General features: G+C 46.2%; 1 protein-coding gene across 1 annotated transcript in view; it reads right to left on the reverse strand.

Annotated features, from left to right (window-relative positions):
• Positions 1-24,052, reverse strand: part of CALD1 (caldesmon 1) — a 195,499-nt gene that overhangs the window by 93,454 nt on the left and 77,993 nt on the right. Inside the window, exon 2 of the mRNA XM_083464294.1 lies at positions 21,514-21,619. The gene's annotated coding sequence lies outside the window, so the exon portion shown is untranslated. The remainder of the gene's footprint in view (positions 1-21,513; positions 21,620-24,052) is intronic.

The following is a 24,052-nucleotide window of genomic DNA, read 5'->3' on the forward strand; positions in this document are numbered from 1 at the left end:
CCAATGAAATGAAGACACGACACGGACACAATGATATAAGGTTAATGGGCGTAAATGGCCACAACTTTATTGATTACGAAATTGAAGGCATTGGCCTTAGGCATTGGCCCCTATCGACTACCCGGCATGGTGACCGGGAAGGGTTGAACACAAACCGTGGGAGTCCTGTTGAAGTACGCCAACTAGGATCCCACGGGTGTCACCGCTTGGGGGCGTGCCGGGGGCCCTACCTCGCAAGGCTTTGGACAAGGCCACGCCCCCCGGAGTCCTCTACCGGACTACCCCTTCGCATTGGGGGAAGGTGATGGCGCTTCCTTCCCCCCACCATTTGTCTAACCATTGCCACATGCCAATGCCTAACCGCCACACCTCCGCTGCAGAGGCGGAAAGGGCTTTGTTAAACATATATGCTACCCTTCTGCAGAAAATATTAGGGCAGTTTACACTTTTAAAAATATACTTTTTAATGTTAAAATGGCTGGGGTGGGGAACATGATCAAAATCAGGATACTAAAATCAATACAGTGGTACCTCGGGTTAAGTACTTAATTCGTTCTGGAGGTCCATTCTTAACCTGAAACTGTTCTTAACCTGAAGCACCACTTTAGCTAATGGGGCCTCCTGCTGCCGCCGCGCCATCGGAGCATGATTTCTGTTCTCATCCTGAAGCAAAGTTCTTAAGAGAGCCAGTGTGGTGTAGTGGTTAAGAGCGGTAGTCTCGTAATCTGGGGAACCAGGTTCGCGTCTCCGCTCCTCCACATGCAGCTGCTGGGTGACCTTGGGCCAGTCACACTTCCTTGAAGTCTCTCAGCCCCACTCACCTCACAGAGTGTTTGTTGTGGGGGAGGGAAGGAAAGGAGATTGTTAGCCACTTTGAGACTCCTTAAAGGGAGTGAAGGGCGGGATATCAAATCCAAACTACTACTCCTTTTCTTTTTCTTAACCCAAGGTACTATTTCTGGGTTAGCAGAGTCTGTAACCTGAAGCGTATGTAACCTGAAGCATATGTAACCCGAGGTACCACTGTACTAAGATCTCATCAGATATTTATTGGGGGGGGGGGATGACTAATAATGCTTTTGTGTAAAATGAATTAACAATGCCTTCATGTGGAATTGAAAAGACAGCAGTGTGAGGCTTATCTGGGCCTTCAGGGGGAGTGTGTAGCTGCCCTATCACCAAGCATCTCCACCACTGGCATGCTTGAGGACGAGGTCTGAAGCACGGATCCTGCTCTATACGCAGAGGCTCCCCCATGATTTAGAAACGGCATTGTGCAGGGTCCTAAATTGTACAAGGAGCCGGCAGAGAGCAGGCTCACCACTTCAGACACTCCCAACCACAAGTATAGTTTTTACTCTTCTAGAATTCTCCAAATAAAAAAATTCCTTCTAGTAGCACCTTAAAGACCAACTAAGTTAGTTCTTGGTATGAGCTTTCGTGTGCATGCACACTTCTTCAGATACACTGAAACAGAAGTTGCCAGATCCTTCTATATAGTGAGAAGGTGGGGAGGGGTATTACTCAGAAGGGTGGTGGGAATGGGTGATTGGCAGATAGCTGAGATGAGCCTGTTGACGACTCTTAACGACTGTAATAGGTCTTACAGGAAAAGGCAAGGGGTGAGAAGGTGAGAAATGGCTTAGTCATGTATAATGAGATAAGAATCCAATGTCTCTGTTCAGACCAGGTCTCTCCATGGTTTTAAGTTTGGTAATGAGTTGCAATTCAGCAGCTTCTCTTTCCAGTCTATTTCTGAAATTCCTTTGTAGTAAAACAGCTACTTTGAGATCTTGTATAGAATGTCCTGGGAGATTGAAGTGTTCTCCTACTGGTTTCTCTGTTTTGTGATTCTTGATGTACTGATTTACCCTCTGCCTCACAAAGACTTCTGTGCAACGGGAAAACCTGGTGTTCTCCTCCACCAAGACAGACGTTAAAAACAACAATAGCAACAACAAAATCATCTCAACAATTGGGGATTCTACCTGCTTTCAAATGAAACCACTCTCAGGAGCTTTGCGGATCATTCACGGCTCATGGATAGCTTTTTCATCTGAGGGGCGTTCGGGAGATTTGTTCCGAAAGCAAACTATTTTACGAGGAAGACCATTTTTTTGGGGGGGGGGGTAGGGGATGAAACAGGTGCTGCTAATCAGAGCATAGAGACACACACACATGCATGTTAGGATATTTCCGTTCCACCTTAAAGGGAGCAGGCCTTGGGAGTCACAGAGTCTGCGCATGTCCTATTCACAGGATGTTTATGCTTGCTGTTTTTCCTTTCGTTTTGTCAGTTGGCCGAAGATGCTGACACAGAACGGTCGTGTTTTCTTTTGTTCTGTTAAACGCTAAATAAAGTCTGTAAATTATGCTCTTCTGTGATGCAAGCTTTTGGCTGTGTTTCTGCTGATAAAGAGGGTGCACCAGCCTAGGAATGCGGCTAGGAATTTCCAAAGGCTTCGTGTCCCTAACTGTTGGATCTGTGTGACTACGGGAGGCCGATGGATGTCCAGAACTCCGGCTTGGGGGCTCAGATGGACGTTATCTCCCTGGCAGTTTCCCAACAACAAGGTTTCGGGCCCAGATTCACGGCACCTACAGGAGAGTAAAGCTGCAACAGACTGCGTTTGAGGTATGTTGTGGGAAAAGCGAAAGAAAGAAGGGACGCTTTTCTTTGATCTCCGGCAGCTTAATTGGCCTGGGAGCTGAGCCAAAAAGGCTTCGTGATTAATGGCTGCCAAGATAACGAGTCTTTGAAGGCATAGGGCTCACGGCTCATGTAAAAAGCTGGAATGGAATTTTTCCAAGCTGATGGAGATGCTCAGTGCCCTAAGTTGGATGGGCAGAATTATGAACCCTGGGCAAAATGGTGTGAGAGTTTACTGCGTCAGTTTGGGGTGTGGCATGTTGTTTATGAAGCCCCCCCAGTTCCTCTGACAGAGAAATGGAGATCAGCTGATTCGAGAGCGATGGACGTAATAGTCCTATCCGTATCTCTTGAGGAAATTAAGACGCTGGCTGGCAACACCACTGCACGTGGAATGTGGTCTGCTTTAATGAAAGCTCACAAACCAATAATCCCAGCCCAGAGTTTGACTGCATCGGAGGTCCTAGCTGTTTCCCAGAATGCGAGTGAATCCAGGGATGCTGAGGGCACCGGTTGCAAGCTGCAGGGGGAGCTGACTGTCACGTCATCCCAGGCAGCATTCCAGCCTCCAGGGGGAGCCAAGGAGTCGGCAGCTGAGAGCTCTGTTTCTCATGGGAACCAAGGCCATCACCTTTGCAGAGGCCGGAAAGGCAAAGGTAAACAGACACCTGCAGATGGCCAGGAGCAGAGGGAGGGTGAAGAGCCCGCGCAAGGGGATAACAAAGCATTGTTTGCTGGCATGGCTTCACCAAAGGCTAAAGGCACATCTGCAGATGACCAGAAGCAGGGGGGCAAGCTGCAAAAGCCCACGCCAGTGGAAAGCAAGGCGTTGCTTGCTGGCACAGCTTCACCAAAGGCTAAAGGCACGTCTGCTGGCCAGGAGCAGCAGGGGGGCAAGCTGCAAAAGCCCACACCAGTGCAAAACAAGGGTTTGCTTGCTGTAAAGACTGCTCCAACAGCCAAAGGCAGATTTATTGTGGACTCAGGTGCCAGCCGCCATATTTCCAAGGACAGGCATCTCTTTATCTCCTTCAAGCCTCAGGAAGGTGAGATCCACCTGGCTGATGGAAGGACGTTGCAGATTGCAGGAGAAGGGACTGTGAAACTTGCAAGTCTGCACACTACCATCAGTAATGTACTTTTTGTTCCAGGCGCTGCAAGCAACTTGTTGAGCGTCCCACAGCTTACTGGGCGTGGTTTTCAGATTTCCTTCAAGAGGAGCGTCTGTGTCATCAGTAAAGGCAAAGAGGACTATTTGCATGCAAAGTTTATGGATGGTTTGTTCCATATAACTTATGATGACACTGTTGTTGTATCTAATGCTGATTCTTGTTGTGTTGCACAAACTAACAAAGTTCTTCATGCAGGTTGCATTCATGATGCGCATCGAAGGTTTTGTCACCTCTCTTGGAAGGCACTGGCCAAGATGCCAGAGGTGGTTGAGGGTTTGAACATCAAACCCTGTAAATTTCACATGAAGTGTGTATCTTGTGCAGAGAACAAGGTGAAGGTTGCTCCAAAAGGCAAGGAGTCTAGCAGGCAGGCTTCCAAACCCTACCAGCTAGTGTATGCGGACCTGGTTGGTCCACTTGCGCCCTCTATAGGAGGAGCAAGGTACTTCATGATTCTGATTGATTCTTTTTCCAGGTACATTCATGTGTATTTGCTCGAACAGAAATCGCAAGCGTTTCCGAAGTTTAAGGCATTCTGTGCTTGGTTGGAGAATGTGCACGGTAAACGTATTTCTTGTTTTTTTACTGATCGGGGCGGGGAGTTCACTTCTCAGCAGTTTGAAGCTTTCCTGACTGAGAAGGGAATCCAGCATGACATGTCAACGCCCAGATCGCCATGGATGAATGGTCTTGCGGAGAGAGCAAATCAAACATTGCTGCAAGGAATCAAAACCTTGTTGCATGATGCCAATCTCCCTGATAAGTTTTGGGGGGAGGCTCTGGGGAATTTGGTTTATACCGTTAATCGCAGATTGTCATCACCCATTGGTTGTACCCCCTATGAGAAGATGTTTGGCAAGAAACCCAACACCAAACACATGAGAATATTTGGTTCAGACATGTGGGTACGCACACAACAAACCAACAAGCTTGGGAAGCGTGGGGCACATGGTTTGTTCATGGGGTACGAAAAAGGTGCATACAGGGTATGGATGACTGACTCTAAGTCCATTAAGTTCACAAGGAGTGTTGAGTACAATCCTAAGTGGGGGGAAAATGTGGGAATTTTCCAGAGTTACCCAGAGGAGGATGAAGGTGATGTCAAGCAAGCAGCTAAAGATGAGACAGCTGCTGCTGATGAGGATGAGGATGATGATGAGGATGATGATGATGATCAGAGTTCGGATTCCAGTTCAGTGGGCGGCGCTGCTGCTGATGTCAGTGAAAGTGATGACACAGCAGACTACCAAAGCGCAAAGGCCTCAGTCAGACCATCTGATGCGTCTGACAATGAACTGGAAGAACCACTGTTCACCATTGGTCACTTTTCTCCTAAGAAAGAGGAGATGAGTCCAGAAGACTTGCGTCTAGTACGCAGATCTGAAAGGGCGACCAAGGGCAGACCTCCAAAGAGGTATGCTGATGAGTTTGCTAAGACAGCAACTGCTGTTCTTAGTAGCTCAGAGAAGGTATGGGAACCTTCAAGCTTCAAAGAGGTTCAGGAGTTAACCTCTAAAGATGCTGAGCCTTGGCTTAATGCCATGAAGGCTGAAGTTGATTCCTTGAACAGGAACCAAACTTGGGAACTGGTACCGGTAGTCCCAGGAATGAGACTGGTTGGCAGCAAATGGGTCTTCAAGGCCAAGACAGACCAGAATGGCAAGTAGTAGATAGGTAGCCGTGTTGGTCTGCCATAGTGAAAATAAAAAATTCCTTCCAGTAGCACCTTAAAGACCAACTAAGTTAGTTCTTGGTATGAGCTTTCGTGTGCATGCACACTTCTTCAGATACACTGAAATAGAAGTACTTCTATTTCAGTGTATCTGAAGAAGTGTGCATGCACACGAAAGCTCATACCAAGAACTAACTTAGTTGGTCTTTAAGGTGCTACTGGAAGGAATTTTTTATTTTCAGAATGGCAAGGTAGTCAGACACAAAGCCAGATTGGTTGCCAGAGGTTTTTCACAGGTACCAGGACAGGATTACCACGAGACCTACTCACCCACAGTCAAATATGAGAGCATTCGGCTGATGCTCAAGGTCGCTGCGGAGGAGAAACTGCATGTTTCCCATCATGACATTAATACAGTTTTTTTGTACGGGATTTTGAATGAACAGCTGTTCATGCTTCCACCTGATGGGATGGAGATACAGAAGGGTATGGTCTGTAAACTGCGGAAATCCTTATATGGTCTCAAGCAGAGTGCCAGGTGTTGGAACACAAAACTCACTGAGACATTGCTTTCTCTAGGTTTTCACCAGGGCAAAGCTGATCCATGTGTGTTTGTCAAGGAGGAGGGGCAAAACAAACTGTATTGTTTATGTTTTGTTGATGATCTTCTGATGTTTTGGAAGAATCAGGCTTTTTATCAAAGCACCCTAGCTCAGCTGAAGGAGCACTTTGACATGAAGGATCTTGGTGAGGTATCCAACTATCTTTCTCTGCAGGTGGAGAAGGACCAAGCAGGTAATTTTCTGGTACACCAAACACAGAAAATTGCTGATGTGTTAACCAGGTTGAATTTGGTTGATGCAAACCCAGCAGACACACCGATGGTGACAGGTTACCAGGTAGACAGTACTGCTGAAGCGTTTTCTGACACAACGCTATACAGATGCATTCTAGGCAAGCTGAATTTCATTGCCAGATGTTCAAGACCTGACATAGCTGTAAGCTGTAATCTGCTTAGCAGACATGCCAACAATCCTACAGTTCAGGATTGGAAAGCTCTGAAGCGCATAGCCCGCTATTTGAAAGGGACTATGCACTACAGGCTGAGATTCACCAGTCAGAAGACTGGAGGTCTTGAAATCTTCGCTGATGCAAGTTTTGGAAGTGACACCACGGATGGTACAAGCACTTCTGGAGTATGCTACATGTACAACCACTGCCTGTTTGACTGGTTGTGCAAGAAGCAGACAACAGTGAGCCTAAGTTCCTGTGAAGCAGAACTCAATGCTCTGTCATTTTCACTCATGGATTGTGAATGGTTGATGCAATTGTTTAAGGACATCAGGGTGTCTGTGAAATGTCCTGTACAAGTGTATCAAGACAATAGATCGTGTTTGGCTTTGCTGAACTCCGAGAGTTGCAAGCAGAGAACCAAGTACTTGCAGATTAAGCTACATCGTGCAAGAGAGTGTATCCAGAAAGGACTGATTCAGGTGTCCTACATGGCAGGAAATGAAATTCCTGCTGATCTGTTGTCTAAGGTTGTTAACAAAGAACAACTAAAGGTTTATGTACAAAAGTTGCAATTGGGTGAACCACAGGTACAACAGGTTACACGGAAAGGGGGAGGATGTTAGGATATTTCCGTTCCACCTTAAAGGGAGCAGGCTTTGGGAGTCACAGAGTCTGCGCATGTCCTATTCACAGGATGTTTATGCTTGCTGTTTTTCCTTTCGTTTTGTCAGTTGGCCGAAGATGCTGACACAGAACGGTCGTGTTTTCTTTTGTTCTGTTAAACGCTAAATAAAGTCTGTAAATTATGCTCTTCTGTGATGCAAGCTTTTGGCTGTGTTTCTGCTGATAAAGAGGGTGCACCAGCCTAGGAATGCGGCTAGGAATTTCCAAAGGCTTCGTGTCCCTAACTGTTGGATCTGTGTGACTACGGGAGGCCGATGGATGTCCAGAACTCCGGCTTGGGGGCTCAGATGGACGTTATCTCCCTGGCAGTTTCCCAACATATCGAATGCAGACTTACCCGGAAGTCTGAAGGGATACAATCCATCTTGTTGCTCAGAGAACATATGATTCCCCCTTTGCACATTGCAAAATGTTAAAGCAGACAAAAATGATTTTGGAGACGACTAAGCACTCTGAGGGTTATTATTAAAAGTGTCTACAGTTTAAGGGAGTACGACAAGGCTGTATATTGTCTCCCTGCTTATTTAACTTATATGCAGAATTCATCATGTGAAAGGCTGGGCTGGATGAATCCCTAGCCGGAATTAAGATTGCCAGAAGAAATATCAACAACCTCAGATATTCAGGTGACAACATTGATGGCAGAAAGTGAGGAGGAATTAAAGAACCTTTTAATGAGGGTGAAAGAGGAGAGCGCAAAATATGGTCTGAAGCTCAACATCAAAAAAACCGAAGATCATGGCCACTGGGCCCATCACCTCCTGGCAAATAGAAGGGGAAGAAATGGAGGCAGTGAGAGATTTTACTTTCTTGGGCTCCATGGTCACTGCAGATAGTGAGAGCAGCCACAAAATTAAAAGACGCCTGTTCCTTGGGAGAAAAGCAATGACAAACCTAGACAGCATCTTAAAAAGCAGAGACATCACCTTGCCAACAAAGGTCCGTATAGTTAAAGTTTTGGTTTTCCCAGTAGTGATGTATGGAAGTGGACCATAAAGAAGGCTGATCGCCGAAGAATTGATGCTTTTGAATTATGGTGCTGGAAGAGACTCTTGAGAGTCCCATGGACTGCAAGAAGATCAAACCTCTCCATTCTTAAGGAAATCAGCCCTGAGTGCTCACTGGAAGGACAGATCTTGAAGCTGAGGCTCCAAGACTTTGGCCACCTCATGAGAAGAGAAGACTCCCTGGAAAAGACCCTGATGTTGGGAAAGATGGAGGGCACAAGGAGAAGGGGGACGACAGAGGATGAGATGGTTGGACAGTGTTCCCGAAGCTACCAGCATGAGTTTGACTAAACTGCAGGAGGCAGTGGAAGACAGAAGTGCCTGGCGTGCTCTGGTCCATGGGGTCACGAAGAGTCAGACACAACTAAACAACAACTACAGTTTAAGATCAGCTTTGCTTCCAATAACTCCAAAGCCAATCACGACAATTGGCTTTCTAAAAAAAGAAAAAGAAAAAGGCTCAACAACTTAGGGTTGTCCATCTCCAAAAGGTGGGAGTTCCTGCACCTCTTTTTCTAGAAAAAAAGCACTGTGTGTGTGTGTGTGTGTGTGTGTGTGTGTGTGTGTGATCTCAGGCCACTTTCAGGTGTGCCCCAGAGTCACATCCTGCCCAGCACCTCCTTGCTCACCTGCCCTGTCCCCTGGGCGCACCTTAGCCTTTTGCATGGACTGAGGACAGCTCCAGCAATGCCCCACACACTACGTAAAGGTGCCAAAGGAGAAAGGGTAGTTGAGGGAGGAAGCAGGTGGAAAGGAGGTGGTGTCCCTCCTCTGAGGGGAAAGGCACAAAGGAGGTGTTGAGGGAAATAATGAGAATAAATTAGAAAGAGAGATGAATGTGATGTTTGTTTAAAATAATAATATACAGTGGTGCCTCGGGTTACAGACGCTTCAGGTTACAAACTCCACTAACCCAGAAATAGTACCTCGGGTTAAGAACTTTGCTTCAGGATGAGAACAGAAATCACATGGCGAAGGCCCCGTTAGCTAAAGTGGTGCTTCAGGTTAAGAACAGTTTCAGGTTAAGAACGGACCTCCAGAACGAATTAAGTTCTTAACCCGAGGTACCACTGTACTGGGGATAAGAGAATGGGAGAAGACATTAGGAGATTAGGGGTTTTTTTAAAAAAAAAAGAAGAAGAAGCAGCAGCAGGGAGTGCAAAAAATAAAGTAAAAGCCTTTGGATCAGCAAATTCTGCCTAAAACAGGGAGAATAAGTCACAAAACCTCCAGAGCCAGTATCTGTACTTAGCCTGAGGAAAGTTAAAGTTGCGGGACACTTTGCAACAAGGAAATCATTTTTCTAAAGAGGGAGTAGATATCAATAGAAAATGATATCTGTAGTTGTGAGCTGATTGTGCCCATCTCCACCTCCACCTGCCATGTTTTTTGTAATTGGCTCTGCCCTTGCACCACCATGGACTCAGCTACATTAGTCAGAAAACAGCATTTGAAATGCATTGTAAACAAACAACACCAGATGGTGCTGTAGAGCACAAAACTTATCTTTGAGATTTTACATAGGGTTTTTTTTCTTTTGTTATAACAATTTAATTTATGACTTATTTATAGTGGGGTTTTTCCTGTGTGTACATCCACCCCATGTTGCGATGGGCAGCCCTCAGGAATTTTCATCTCTCTCAAGTGGATCATGGGAATGGAAAGTTTGTGAACCCCTCCTCTATAGCATTAAAATAAGAGGTATTATTTTCTGGTCGCACAGAAACTACAGAAAGGGGTTAAGAGAAATATCTTCAATGTCTAATGTCCTTTTTCCCATCACTGTAGGTCACCCACTGGCAATGGAATTTATTTCCATGGCTCCAAGGACAAGTAATGGTTCAAAAATAACTTCCCATACTAGAAGAAATTGTGTTTGGCTTTGGCATTCTTTCAGTTTTAATAGCAACTTTAGAAATAACTCAAGAATATGGGCAGACCAAAGCAGCAAACGTAACATAATTCATTTATAGCAAGGGAGACTGAGCATAAACACATGGTTTCATTAGGAGACCATGGCCTATGTTATGTACTGAGTTGAATAGCATCCAAAATGCAGCAGTCTGATTGGTCCTAGAACAATAGGATCCAAAATGCAGCAGTCTGATTGGTCCTAGAACAATAGGATCCAAAATGCAGCAGTCTGATTGATCCTAGAACAATAGGATTCAGAATGCAGCAGTCTGATTGGTCCTAGAACAATGCAGCAGTATGATTGGTCCGCAGGGGCCACCCAATCCAGCTCCAGGTGGAAGTGAATCCGCAACCTGATTGGCCTACAGGAGAATCCCGGAATCAGCCAATCATGTGCAGCCCATTGTGTAAATAATGTATATAAAGCAGATATTTTGGGGGAACTTTCATTCCTCACTACTATGAGCTGAATAAAGAGCATGAAATCCACACTCGACTCTGAGTATATTTCAGCCTAGATCACACAAATGGCAGATTGCTGATGGGGAGGTAAGGATGAATAGTTCCCCAATAAAATAATAGTAATATCCACCTCCTAAGGAAACTACCCCAGAACTTCCCGATATCCAACAATGCCCTTCTCCCAGAACCAGCGTGATGTCCCCTTCACACAATTCAAGTGGGAAAGGGGCTATTGAGAGGCCCATTTTGAGAATTCACACATTTTTTGCCACAACTTCCTTCATATAGGTGTATTCCTCCGAGAATTGTTGGCATACGTCTTTCTGAGCATTCGGGGGTGAAGTCAAACGGCTGCGTTAGCAGCACCAAAGCGACCTCTCCGAGGCGCAAGCCTGGACAGGATGAATGGAGCTCCTGGGCTGCCCAGATGACCAGGCACACACACCCCTCTCAACCTTGTTGATGTGTGCAAAGATAAGCAGAGCAATATGTTTGGCAGCAGCTTAGCTGCAGGAGTTGCTAGGAGTGTGCAAGGCCTTAGGGACTCCACTCCAGGTGTTAGGGCCAGGGTAGTACCTCTGGTGAGGGACATATCCTGCTCCTTCTGGGGTCGTTTGTGCACCACTGATCTGAACCTTGCATCAGTGGCTTCTAGAAGCTGTCAGCACACGACAGCGGCCACACCCCTGGGAAACTGCTTCCCTAGAATATTGTTGTGTTCAGTTCAGTCCCTTTCTTGTTTTTCCAATCTTAAATTCAGCTCTCCACATTTCCACATCAATTCCCAATTTTAAAGAAAAGCCATAAGCCTTTCTGTGCAAATTTCTCCTAATAAGAAACTATTTGCCAGGCATTTTGATTAACACACAGTCGTACCTTGGAAGTTGAATGGAGTCCATTCCGGAAGTCCGTTCGACTACCAAAACATTTGAAAACCAAGTTGCAGCTTCTGATTGGCTGCAGGAAGCTCCTGCAGCCAATCAGAAGCCACGGAAGCCCCGTCGGACGTTCGGGTTCCGAAAGAACATTTGCAAACTGGAACAATCACTTCTGGGTTTGCAGCGTTCAGGCGCCAAAACATCCAAGTTCCAGGGCGTTCAGGATCCAAGGTACGACTGTACATATTTTTGCAAACAATTCCCCCTAACATAATACATTTTTGTTTGGTGTTTTCACTAATATATGCATTTTGACACTCTTTTTCCTCCGGTATGTATTTTTGTACACATTTTTTGGTTGGAGAATTGCACAGCAAAATCTCGAGGACTGACAATGAGACATGCACCACCAAAAATGGTCTAAACTGAAGTATGAATTAAAGGAAACTTTTCAGGAGCAAACGACAGCCTTTCCCACAAGTTCCTCTTCAGCAAAGGCTGTGCTCTTCAGGCATTACAGCAAATTACCCTCAGCTGATGCCCAACAGTCTGAATAAACAAGCCCGCTTCTGTTTATTACATCAGTCGTTTTGCCAACCTGAGCCTTTTTACTGCAGGCCTCATGGTACTGGGAGGTTTGCTTGAAGCTTCAGCACTCATGGTCAGAAACCCCAACTTTTGTTTAAAAAATAAATATGCACACACATAAGAAGTTTCTGAGTCTCGTGGTTTCTTTTTTCTGGAGAAAAGATCAAAAGCATAGCCTGCGTGTACACTAAGGACTAAAGATCAGAAGGCCAATGAAAGGAATCCCAGCATCACTGCCTGCGGAAAGTTTGCTTGCTAAGGAGAGAGCTTTTTAGCGTGGCATAGCCAAGTCGTAATAGTTTTGGGGGTTTTGGTTCTGTTTTGTTCTGCTTGCACACACAGTTCCCCTTTCTGAGGTGGTGCAATCTCAGGATGACTGTACCATGTCCCATTCCCACCACCCTTCTGAGTAATACCCCTCCCCACCTTCTCACTACATAGAAGGATCTGGCAACTTGTGTTTCAGTGTATCTGAAGAAGTGTGCATGCACACGAAAGCTCATACCAAGAACTAACTTACTTGGTCTTTAAGGTGCTACTGGAAGGAATTTTTTTATTTTGACTATGGCAGACCAATCTATGGCTACCTATCTGTAACTGTACCATGTCTGTGATGCTTCACAGGCAGATTAGACGAAGGAGGAATGGCTTGAAACAGCTTGACTCTAGAGCATCCAGGATCTAGGAACACAAGAATCTGCCTTATATGGAGTCAGGCCACTGGCCTATGTAGCTCAGCACTATTTACCCAGCAAGCAAATCGTGTGCTCTACCTCTGAGCCACAGCCCTTCCCCAAGATATCCCCAGCAATGGATAGGTCACTGGAACTGCCTGCAGCATGTGACCTTAGGGCAAGTCCTCAAATTACCAACTTCTTAATACTTAGTGGACTGGATATCTCTAAGTTATAAACTCTGAGATTGCCATGTCTATGGTGCAACCTCAGTTGGAACGCTAGGTACACAATTCTGGTCGCCTCCCCTCAGGAGGGATATTGTAGAGTTGGAAAAGGTTCAGGGCAGCCAAAACAATCACGGGGATGGAGCAACTGCCCTATAAGGGAAAGTTGCAGCATTTGAGGCTTTTTGAAAATTCAAGTAAGAGGTGACATGATAGACATGTATAAAATTATGCATGTTATAGAGAAAGTGGGTAGGAAAAAGTCTTCCCCTCCAAAAAAAACCCCCTAGAACTCAGGGACATCAAATGAAGATGAATTATGGATGATTCAGGACAGACGGAAAAAAAATACTTCCTCATGCAGCAAATGGAATCTGCTCCCACAAGTTGCAGTGATGTTACCAACTTGGATGGCTTTGAATGAAGATTAGACCTATTCATGGAGGATAAAGTTACCAATGGAGTTTCCAATTCTAGCAACTGACCTCAGTGGGGTTGCCCAACACCACAGAACACACATAGACTTTTAAATCTCACGCTAAAACAGGAGTCGCTATAACAGGGTGGCGCTGTGTGTTAAACCACTGTGGGCTTGGTCGGCAGTTCGAATCCCCACAACAGGGTGAGCTCCCATTGCTCGGTCCCTGCTCCTGCCAACCTAGCAGTTCGAAAGCACGTCAGTGTGCAAGTAGACAAATAGGTACCACTCTGGCGGGAAGGTAAACGGTGTTTCCTTGCGCTGCTCTCGTTTCACCAGAAGCGGCTTACTCATGCTGGCCACATGACCTGGAAAAACTGTCTGCGGAAGCAGACAAACAGCAGCTCCCTCAGCCTTTAAAGCGAGATGAGTGTCGCAACCCCATAGTCGTTCACGACTGGACTTAATTGTCAGGGATCCCTTTACCTTTACCTTTATAACAGGAGTTGAGGCAGCCTCCTTCCCATTCTCTCCCTGGCTCTGTCCTTCACTTCCTCACTCCTGCTTGCTGTGTGGCACGCATAGAGCCCTGATCAATCACAGCAGCATTGGGGGAGGAATAGAAGACAGGGACAAGGAAGGAACTGCCAGGAGAAGTTGCTGCAGCCTTGGCTTTTGCCACACTGTGCAAAACGTAAATACTAAATGTTCTCTCCTGCTTTGAATCTGGCCATCCTAGCCCTCAGGGAGCCTGAGCTGCAGAGAACGACCTCATAACCTTGATCTAGGTTTGGTTGCCCTCAGGTCTAGCCTGGGCCCTGAAACACAGGAAGACACAGGCTCCTTGCTCCATGGTGGCTGCACAGACTCTTGGCGTTTATAAGTTGCAGAGCCGCAGAGCTCAGCATGGAAGGAGCCAATGGCATCTTCGCCCACCAGAGAGCAAGTGTTGTGAAGGGTCGGACCTTGAAAATCCTGGCCACCAGCAGGGACTAGCTCTCTTTTAACCCGCCATCTTTTGAACGGTCGTGAAATGGAACAGCTTGCCTCCCTCACAGAGCCAGAGTGCGCAAGAGGTATTTTGCTTTGTTTTAATTTTGAACGCACGCACTGTCTGTAAGGGGATTCTCCAGCCTGACTAACAGTCAAGATTCATTAGACCCTCTGTGATGGTTTTCTCCGGCTTGCGGGTACGTGATTAATCTCAGATGTTTCTCAGCCTGAGTAAAACCATACTCTGTTGACCCCACCGCAGTACAGTTGGAGGAAGCGGGAGGTGGGTGGGGGTGGGAGAGGGGGGTGGGAGAGAAAAGTAATTTTGACAAAGAAATCTTAAAAATGTATCTCCAGTGTAAGACAGATGCAGAGGATAAAGGAACTCTGGGGGGATTAAAATATTTTGGCTTAATTTAGAAAGAGGCTCCATTCTTGGATGAGCAAAATCGGTCCATTTAGGGTCCTTCTAATCCTATTTGCATATCACAACGAACCTGTCTGAATTATATCTGCAGAGAACAGAACTGACCTGTGGCATTTTCCTCAACAAAGAAGAGCAAACACATGTATGTGTATATGTATTCCAAACACAACAACCCAGCGGCTGTGCAGTCGTTGTGCTGCATGGTTCATCCTGCTTGGAAACATTTAAGTAGAGGGATTTCAACTCCCTCTAGCAAAGCCTTAAAAGCAAAGCAAGGCAAGGTCTGCTCAGCTCTCCCACACGCTTATTACTTATGAGCCGAACCGCTGATTATAGGCCTATCATGAGAGGACTAACTTTGTCGAGAAAAAATGCAACCTTTATCTCCTTAAACAGGGCATTTGCTTTGAAGCAGCCCCTCCATTGCCTTTGTTTCTTCTTGGAATGCACTCTGCAAAAACTGTGATGAACCCTAGATAAAGGGTGATGTGGATTAGTGGCTGCAGCATTAGACTAGGAGCCAAACTAGACAGGATGGCGGAAACTTCGTCACTGTCACAGTTATATTGGCTCTGGGACACGAGAACTCAGAATTTCATTGTACGTCTTCCACTCTCCTCAGTTTCAGTTTCCCTATTTGTAAAGCAACACGCCTTATTCCTTTGTAACTCTGTCCAAGGCTGCAGCTGAGTACTACTGTAGTAGCAAAAGAAGCAGAGCTGAAATAATAATTAAGGCATTCCAAAACTGAGCCATCAAAGGCTATGGAATGCTTTAAATGCTGGGTTAAACTTCACCTGACTTCAGGACATTTTACTGCCTGGCTCAGGGAGGGCAGCATGAACAAAGCACACCCCCCCATGCTACGCCCCTGACAAAAGTATAATGTCCAGATCAAAGGAAATAATAGTGCCACTCTATTCTGCCTTGGTCAGACCACACCTGGAATACTGTGTCCAATTCTGGGCACCACAATTTAAGAAGGATGTTGGCAAGCCAGGATGTGTGCCAAGGAAGAAGACCAAGATGATCCAGGATTCTGGAAACCAAGCCTTAATAGGAGCGGTTGAAGGAGCTGGTTATGTTTAGCCTGGAAAAGAGGAAACTGAGAGGAGATATGATGGCCATCTTCAAATATCTCAAGGGCTATCACATGGAGGAGGGAACAAGCTTGTTTTCTCCTGCTCTGGAGGGTAGGATTTGAACCAATGGCTTCAAGTTAGAAGAAAGGAGATTCTGACTAAAAATCAGGAAGAACTTCCTGACAGTAAGAACTGTTCAATAGTGGAACGGACTCCGTCAGGAGGTTGTGGTCTCTCCTTCCCTGGAGACTGTTAAGGAGAAGATGGATAGCCATCTGCCATGGATGCTTTAGCTGAGATTCCTGCCTTGCAGGGGGTTGAAATAGATGGCCCTCAGGGTCCCTTCCAATTCTAGAATTCTATGGTACCAGAACTGTGAACAGCTCTACAGTATCCTATTTGGGGTAAGGCAACCAGAACTGTACACAATAGTCCAAGTGTTCCTGCAAAAGTTTGTAGAAAACTAACAGTTATATTCTTAATCCCTGTTGAAGACAAAATGCTGGATTAGATAAACTCTTAATCCAATCCAGCAAGGCAATGATTGGATCCTTGATAAGTGCATCTGGGCGTCCATGTCCAAGACAGGACTTTATTTGCCTTTATCTGATACTTGGCTCAGACCACCTCTATTTGATCAATAAGTATATAGTGGCCCTCAGGGCCGTCTTAACCGTTGGCGCTAGGGGTGCATGGCACCCGGCTCTCAGGGGTGCCAGGCCGAGAGTCCGGGACCGAGCGTTGGAGTCCGGGGAAGAGCTGCCAACAGCCAAGTGGCGCAGATCCTGTCGGAGTGTCGTGGGCTCCCTGGACTGCAACACTCACCCCTGAGCCACCGCTCTGCTCGGCTGTCAGCTCTTGCCTCAGCTGCATGGTGGCTGTTTCGGCTGTGCACGCCATGCCCGGAGCACCGTGTAACATTGTGAGTGCTGCACGACACATCCTGTTGTGTGTGCCAAGCTGCGGGTTCCTTTGCTGGCTTTTCCACTGTCAGCGCATGCTCCCAGCGCCGCCCAACATGGGGTGCCAGCGCAGAATGATGGGGAATGCAAGTGGCAGCAGAGGAAACATCTCCGGATGGGATCCCCCATGCACCAACAGTGCCAATGGCAGCAACAAAACCCGACGAATAGGAGCGCGGGGATCACCTCCGGAGAACTTTCCTCCGCTGCCGCTTGCATTCCCCGTCGTTCTGCGCTGGCACCCGCATTGGGCGGATCTGGGAGCGTGCACCGACAGTGGAAAAGCCAGCAAAGGAACCCGCAGCTTGGTGCACACAACAGGATGCATCGGGCAGCACTTACAATGTTACACGGCATGCCGGGCGCTGCACGTGCAGCCAAGACAGTTAGCCGCCATGCAGCTGGGGGGGGGGAGGCAGCGGGCGGACAGTGCAGCAACTGTGCTGCCCGACATTTTGCCCCTCCCACCATGGAACCTACACCCACCTTCGTACGCCCCTGTGTGTGGGGCACTGGCACCCCCGTTGGTCGGCGCTGTGAGTCCCTGTGTCCTGCAACCATTCTAAAGGTAAACATCTATTTCCTAAAACAAAAGGTCAACAACTTTGGGGGTTCCCTCCCTTAAAAAAGGTCGACAATTCTGGGCAACCTAGGGGGTGCCGGGCGGATCTTTGTACCCCAGCACAGCATATGCTTAAGATGGCCCTGGCAGGTTTTCTGGCAATGTTGTCTACTATCTCACTGTATTCTCATTCCATGAAGTTGCTCTTAGAATCATAGAATCATAGAGTTGGAATAGACCACAAGGGCCATCGAGTCCAACCCCCTGCCAAGCAGGAAACACCATCAGAGCACTCCTGACATATGGTTGTCAAGCCTCTGCTTAAAGACCTCCAAAGAAGGAGACTCCACCACACTCCTTGGCAGCAAATTCCACTGTCGAACACCTCTTACTGTCAGGAAGTTCTTCCTAATGTTTAGGTGGAATCTTCTTTCTTGTAGTTTGGATCCATTGCTCCGTGTCTGCTTCTCTGGAGCAGCAGATAACAACCTTTCTCCCTCCTCTATATGACATCCTTTTATATATTTGAACATGGCTATCATATCACCCCTTAACCTCCTCTTCTCCAGGCTAAACATGCCCAGCTCCCTTAGCCGTTCCTCATAAGGCATCGTTTCCAGGCCTTTGACCATTCATTTAGAATAAATGTTATTTTAAAGAAGATTAATAAATGCAGAGTTCGAAAAGCACACATATAACAGAATTTCTGCCACTAACTCTTCCTGCTCTGTGCTGAGAAAGAAGACGGGCAAATCCTGACCACTAGGGCATTCTGCTCTCCGCCTCTGAATTCCTGTGACCGGCAGGACCAACCAAGCTTGGAGTGTTTACGTCACGTTTTTAAAAGCCATTAAAAATGTGGATTTGTGGTCAGTTTGCATGCTCTGGATGTTGTACATGGATCTTTTGTTTGTTGACATACGCCGCCCCGCTCTCCACCCTGAACCATTTATGAAAACAAGATGTTGAGGCATTCTGGATTTCTTGGCAAAACTCATTTAAATAAGCATCTCACATAATTTCAGAAGCAGAGGTCAGGGGCAAAGGAGGCATGGCCCCATGTGTCATAAGGCAGGTTGTCCCAATTTCCCACAATGTGGAAGGGTGGGGTCAATTTAAGGTGCAGCACAAGGGAAGCAAAGAGGGGGCAATCAACCTTTCTCTGCAAATGATGTCCCCCCCAAAAAAACCTCCACCACCCCCCAGCCATCTCCCACTGGGGGTTACTGTATTTTTTGCTCTATAAGAAGCACTTTTTCCCTCCTAAAAAGTAAGGGGTAATGTGTGTGCGTCTTATGGAGCGAATGCAGGCTGTGCAGCTATCCCAGAAGCCAGAACAGCAAGAGGGATCTCTGTGCAACAAAAGCAGCGATCCCTCTTGCTGTTCTGGCTTCTGGGATTCAGAATATTTTTTTTCTTGTTTTCCTTCTCCAAAAACTAGGTGCGTCTTATGGTCTGGTGCATCTTATAGAGCAAAAAATACGGTACTTCTAGGCTCAGTACCCCACTGGGATAAAAAGGAGCTGAAACGAAGTGGTTTCTGGGGAGGAGAGGAAACATAGGCAGTGGAAGTTTTCAGCACCTCTCCCAATTCAAGTCATTGATGATGATAATGATGATGATGATAATTTATTACTTATAAGAATCATAGAATCATAGAGTTGGAAGAGACCACAAGGGCCATCGAGTCCAACCCCCTGCCAAGCAGGAAACACCACCAGAGCACTCCTGACATATGATTGTCAAGCCTCTGCTTAAATAAGCTACCCATCTGGCTGAGTTTCCCCAGCCACTCTGGGCAGTTCCCAACAAAATATTAAAAACACAATAAAACACCAAACATTAAAAACTTCCCTAAACAGGGTTGCCTTCAGATGTCTTCTAAAAGTCAGAGAGTTGTTTATTTCTTTGACATCTGATGGGACAGCATTCCGCAGGGTGGGCGCCACTACCAAGAAGGCCCTCTGCCTGGTTCCCTGTAACCTCACTTCTTGCAGTGAGGGAACCGCCAGAAGGCCCTCAGCACTGGACCTCAGTGTCCGGGCTGAACAATGGAGGTGGAGACGCTCCTTCAGGTATACTGGACCGAGGCCGTTTAGGGCTTTAAAGGTCAGCACCAACACTTTGAATTGTGCTCAGAAATGTACTGGGAGCCAATAAAGATCTTTCAGGACTAGTGTTATGTGGTCCCGGTGGCCACTCCCAGTCACCAGTCTAGCTGCCGCATTCTGGATTAATTGCAGTTTCCGAGTCACCTTCAAAGGTAGCCCCATGTAGAGTGTGTTGCAGTAGTCCAAGTGGGAGATAACCAGAGCATGGACTACTCAGGCGAGACAGTCCATGGGCAGGGAGGGTCTCAGTCAATGTACCAGATGGAGCACTGGGAACTCCATTTCCCAGGCTTCACCAAAGCAAGGAACACTTTTGAGTAGCGCTCCTGCCTTAAAAATTAGGCCTCTGAAGCTGCTGAAGTCCTCTGTTCCACTGGATTCCCTTCTTCATCATAAGTGTAGATCTGGGGAAAGAAAGGGGCTTGGCGGCAAGGAAGACTGATGGAATGACTTCAGCCAGCATTGCTGGAGCTGGGGGGAAGCCCATTACAAACCAGAGAAGCAACATAGCTCATAGATAGAGCTTCTGCCTTGCAGACAGAAGATTCCAGGTTCAATCCCCAGCACCTCCAGGCCAGGCTAGGAATTGTCTTGCTGTCTGAAACCCTAGAAAGTCACTGCCAGTCAGTGAAGGTAACACTGATCTAGATAGACCAGTGGCTCCAACTCAACTTCCTATGCTAGGCTCAAATGTCGGGGGGGGGTGTTGGGCTTGCCGGGGGGGGGGTGTTTTGGAGACACATAGGCCATTCTGAATTTCAGTGCCACCACAAAACACGAAGCACCATTTAAACTGATTGTGGATCTATATGCACGAGATGCTCATAAATGACTAGAATAATATATATCTTATTAATGCAGGTAGGTATCCCGAGCACACGATGCCAGCATGCAGGAAGTCAAACAATGGGGAAAGAGTGAAGCACACAACCATCATTTGCAAACTGATAGTGGTGCTTATCTTCTGTGACGGGGGTAATCAAGATCGTTGGATTTCAACACCCAGCATTCCTGGCCATTGGCCGTGTTGGCTGCAGCTGACTGGAGCTGGAGGCCCACAAAATCTAGAGGGCCATCCCTGTCCTATGATCAAACCTTATATTCCAGACCCCACAATTCTGCACCTGACTACACTTAACACTCCTAAGGAAGGCTAAAATGTTTCGCCCAAGGCTCAGATATTTGAAAAAAGCTGAGACCATCTTCAACGAAAGGTGCTATTTAAGCTATGTGCCTCTTTTGCCTGACAGCGGAGCAGCTGGTATCGTAACGTCACATTTCATTTGAATCATGCCTGTTTCAAGCGTCAGTCTTGCTTTGAATCAAACTTCTCAAGGTTAGCTTAATGGTGGATGATGCATGACAGCTTTTCTCATCCCCAGAAAACAGCTTCAAAAGACCCAACAAGTGAATCTTTTATAATGATGAAGTGGGAATCTTAATAATGCGGTGAAAATCCTCTGTTCTCCTTTGATTATAATGCTGACTTTTCCAATCTTAAGTTCGGGTTTTCACATTTCTGCAACAGTTTGCAATTATTAAAAAGTCCTCATGAAAATTCATCAGCATTTTAGTGCAGATTTCCACTAATATACACAATTATATACAACTTTACATGCTAATTTCACTAATATATGTATATTTATGCATAGTGTGTGCATTTGGTACACATTACTGGAGAACAGCACTGCAAAACTCAGAGAAGTGTGGATTTTGAAGACTGTTCCCAGTTGATCTATTGTTCCAGAAAGAGCAAATTAGGTAGGTTCACCTTTAAATGCAAATGAAATAAAAATTTCTCCTGATTTGTAGTCCAAAGTATCTGGAGAGCACCAGGTTGATGAAAGTGGGCTCCACTTGTACTCATTAAGCAGAGTACAAATACCCATGAAAGGTCAGTTTTCCTACAACGGTTTGTTGCAGCTGTATTGTGTTTTTAAGTAAGAAAAATGAGAAGGTGTCAAAACAACAGTGCAAAAGTAGCACAAATTTCAAAAGGTCATCCATCATACTCACATCGACTCAGCTGGGCAAGCACGTCAAAGCTGGTCAGTCGCGTGTCAAAGACTGAAGGCTTGAGGTTAGATGACAGAGATGGCTCTGTAGCCTGAGTAGGCTATCGCTGTGGAAAGAAAAGGATTCAAGAGGTGAAGGATGCAGTCCACACAGAGCATTTCTGTGTTATTGCACAACTCCGTTGAAGAGGGACGAAAGCAACATAACACTCGTTTTACATTCAGGAACTTTTGCAGAACAGACTTACTCCGGCAGCTGCAATATAGACACAGGCTCCCCACACATAAGAGTGTCCAGGTGTGCAAGATTTCTCTTCACAGAAGAGAAGCCATAATAATAATACTTTATTATTTATACCCCACCCACTCTGGGCAGCTTCCAACACAATATTAAAATACAATAGTCCTTCAGATATTAAAAGCTTCCCTAAACAGGGCTGCCTTCAGATGTCTTGTTTTTTCCTTTGACATCTGGTGGGAGGGCGTTCCACAGGGCAGGTGCCACTACCGAAAAGGCCCTCTGCTGCCTGGTTCCCTGTAACTTCGCTTCTCACAGTGAGGGAACCACCACCAGGCCCTCTGAGGTGGACTTCAGTGTCCGGGCAGAACGATGGGGATGGAGACGCTCCTTCAGGTATACTGGACTGAGACCGTTTAGGGCTTTAAATAAGGAGGACTTTGGCTTATACACACCATTTAAATTGCACACAGTTTCTAGTACTCGTGGACAAAGTGAAAACCACTACAAAAACCACCAAAGTCAGGTGAGAAACAATAGCAAGAGAAGCACCCTTCTCTTTTCCTGTCACCCAAAACCCTTTTCCAAAATAGGGTGGCCATGTCTCTCTTTTTTACATGGTTCCAGTTACAGAAAGGTAGCCGTGTTGGTCTGCCATAGTCAAAATAAAAAAATTGCTCCCAGTAGCACCTTAAAGACCAACTAAGTTAGTTCTTGGTATGAGCTTTCGTGTGCATGCACACTTCTTCAGATACACTGAAACAGAAGTTGCCAGATCCTTCTATATAGTGAGAAGGTGGGGAGGGGTATTACTCAGAAGGGTGGTGGGAATGGGAGATTGGCAGATAGCTGAGATGAGCCTGTTGACGACTCTTAACGACTGCAATAGGTCTTACAGGAAAAGGCAAGGGGTGAGAAGGTGAAAAATGGCTGAGTCATGTATAATGAGAGAAGAATCCAATGTCTCTGTTCAGACCAGGTCTCTCCATGGTTTTAAGTTTGGTAATGAGTTGCAATTCAGCAGCTTCTCTTTCCAGTCTGTTTTTGAAATTCCTTTGTAGTAAAACAGCTACTTTGAGATCTTGTATAGAATGTCCTGGGAGATTGAAGTGTTCTCCTACTGATTTCTCTGTTTTGTGATTCTTGATTCTTGTGATTTTTATTTTTTTTACATGGTGTAAGTGGCAACATTGGTCCAAACCAAGATCTTCATTTCTGCTGATGTCAAATTAATCTGACCTCCAGTGACTAGACTGGCCATGATCCAGTTCCTGACAGTAAATCTGGGCTGTGAAGGATGGCAAGACTTGTGACCCCTTAACCCAATCACCCCCACATGTCCTGCAAGCTCTGAGAACAGGAAGAAGATATCTCAGAGGTCTTGAACTACCTGATATTGGCAGCTAGCCTTTCTGGAAGAAAGTGCTCGCCTTTCCTGCCAAACCTCTGCACAATACCAACCTGAGCAGCTTCCCCATCCCTTTCATCTCCTCATCGGCTCCAACAGCCAAAGGAGCGCAGCTACTGCTTTGACAAGGATGTCGCTTATTCAAGTCATCTTACTTTTGTTAAAAGATTTTGCTATTTCCTCTCAGCCAGAAAGATTAGGAGCTGTTTATGGTCATGGGTAATTTGAAGAAAAACAATTAAGTGAATTATGGCTACTGACTTGGGATCTCACCACAGTTAAAACTGAGCAGCTTTTTTGGTGCACTTCTAATTTTAAAAGATTGTGGAACTCGGTCTTAGGCTTGCACACTCCTCCCATGCCTGCATAAAGTTTTTTGGTGTGATTCCAGCCCTATGTGCCTTTAACAAAAAGCCTTGCCACAGGGAGCACTGGTCCTGTGGAGGCAGTTTCCAGTGGGCTCCACATGAAAGGCATATTGTCCAAATCGAGCCTTAGTCAAAACAGCCTATGCATCTCTTTGCAAATCTTCACATCTAGGAATGACACAGGCCATTGGAGAGAGGCGTTTCTGCAACAGAATACCCCTGCCGGAGCAATCCGTTTACTGCTGTTAATAAAAATTACTTACTTCACTGCATTTCCCTAGACATTCCGTTTGCCGTCTAGCTTCAAAAGCTCTGCTACCAAGAGCTCTAATGACAGCAGGATGTGGAGTTCATTGTGCCTTTCTGGAAAAGCTGAAGAAGTGCTTTTTCGGGGGTTTTCCTATCCAAGTTTTAATATGCACACAGAATTAGTGCCATAAGGAGACAGGAAATAGCTGTTGGGACAAGAGGCAAATAGAAACTGACTCATTCGAAGCATCGCTTGGCAGCCGCTCACACTGCCCTA

This window comes from Podarcis liolepis (genome assembly GCF_965112155.1).
Source record: "Podarcis liolepis genome assembly, chromosome: 10".
In the NCBI taxonomy this organism is placed as follows: domain Eukaryota; kingdom Metazoa; phylum Chordata; class Lepidosauria; order Squamata; family Lacertidae; genus Podarcis; species Podarcis liolepis.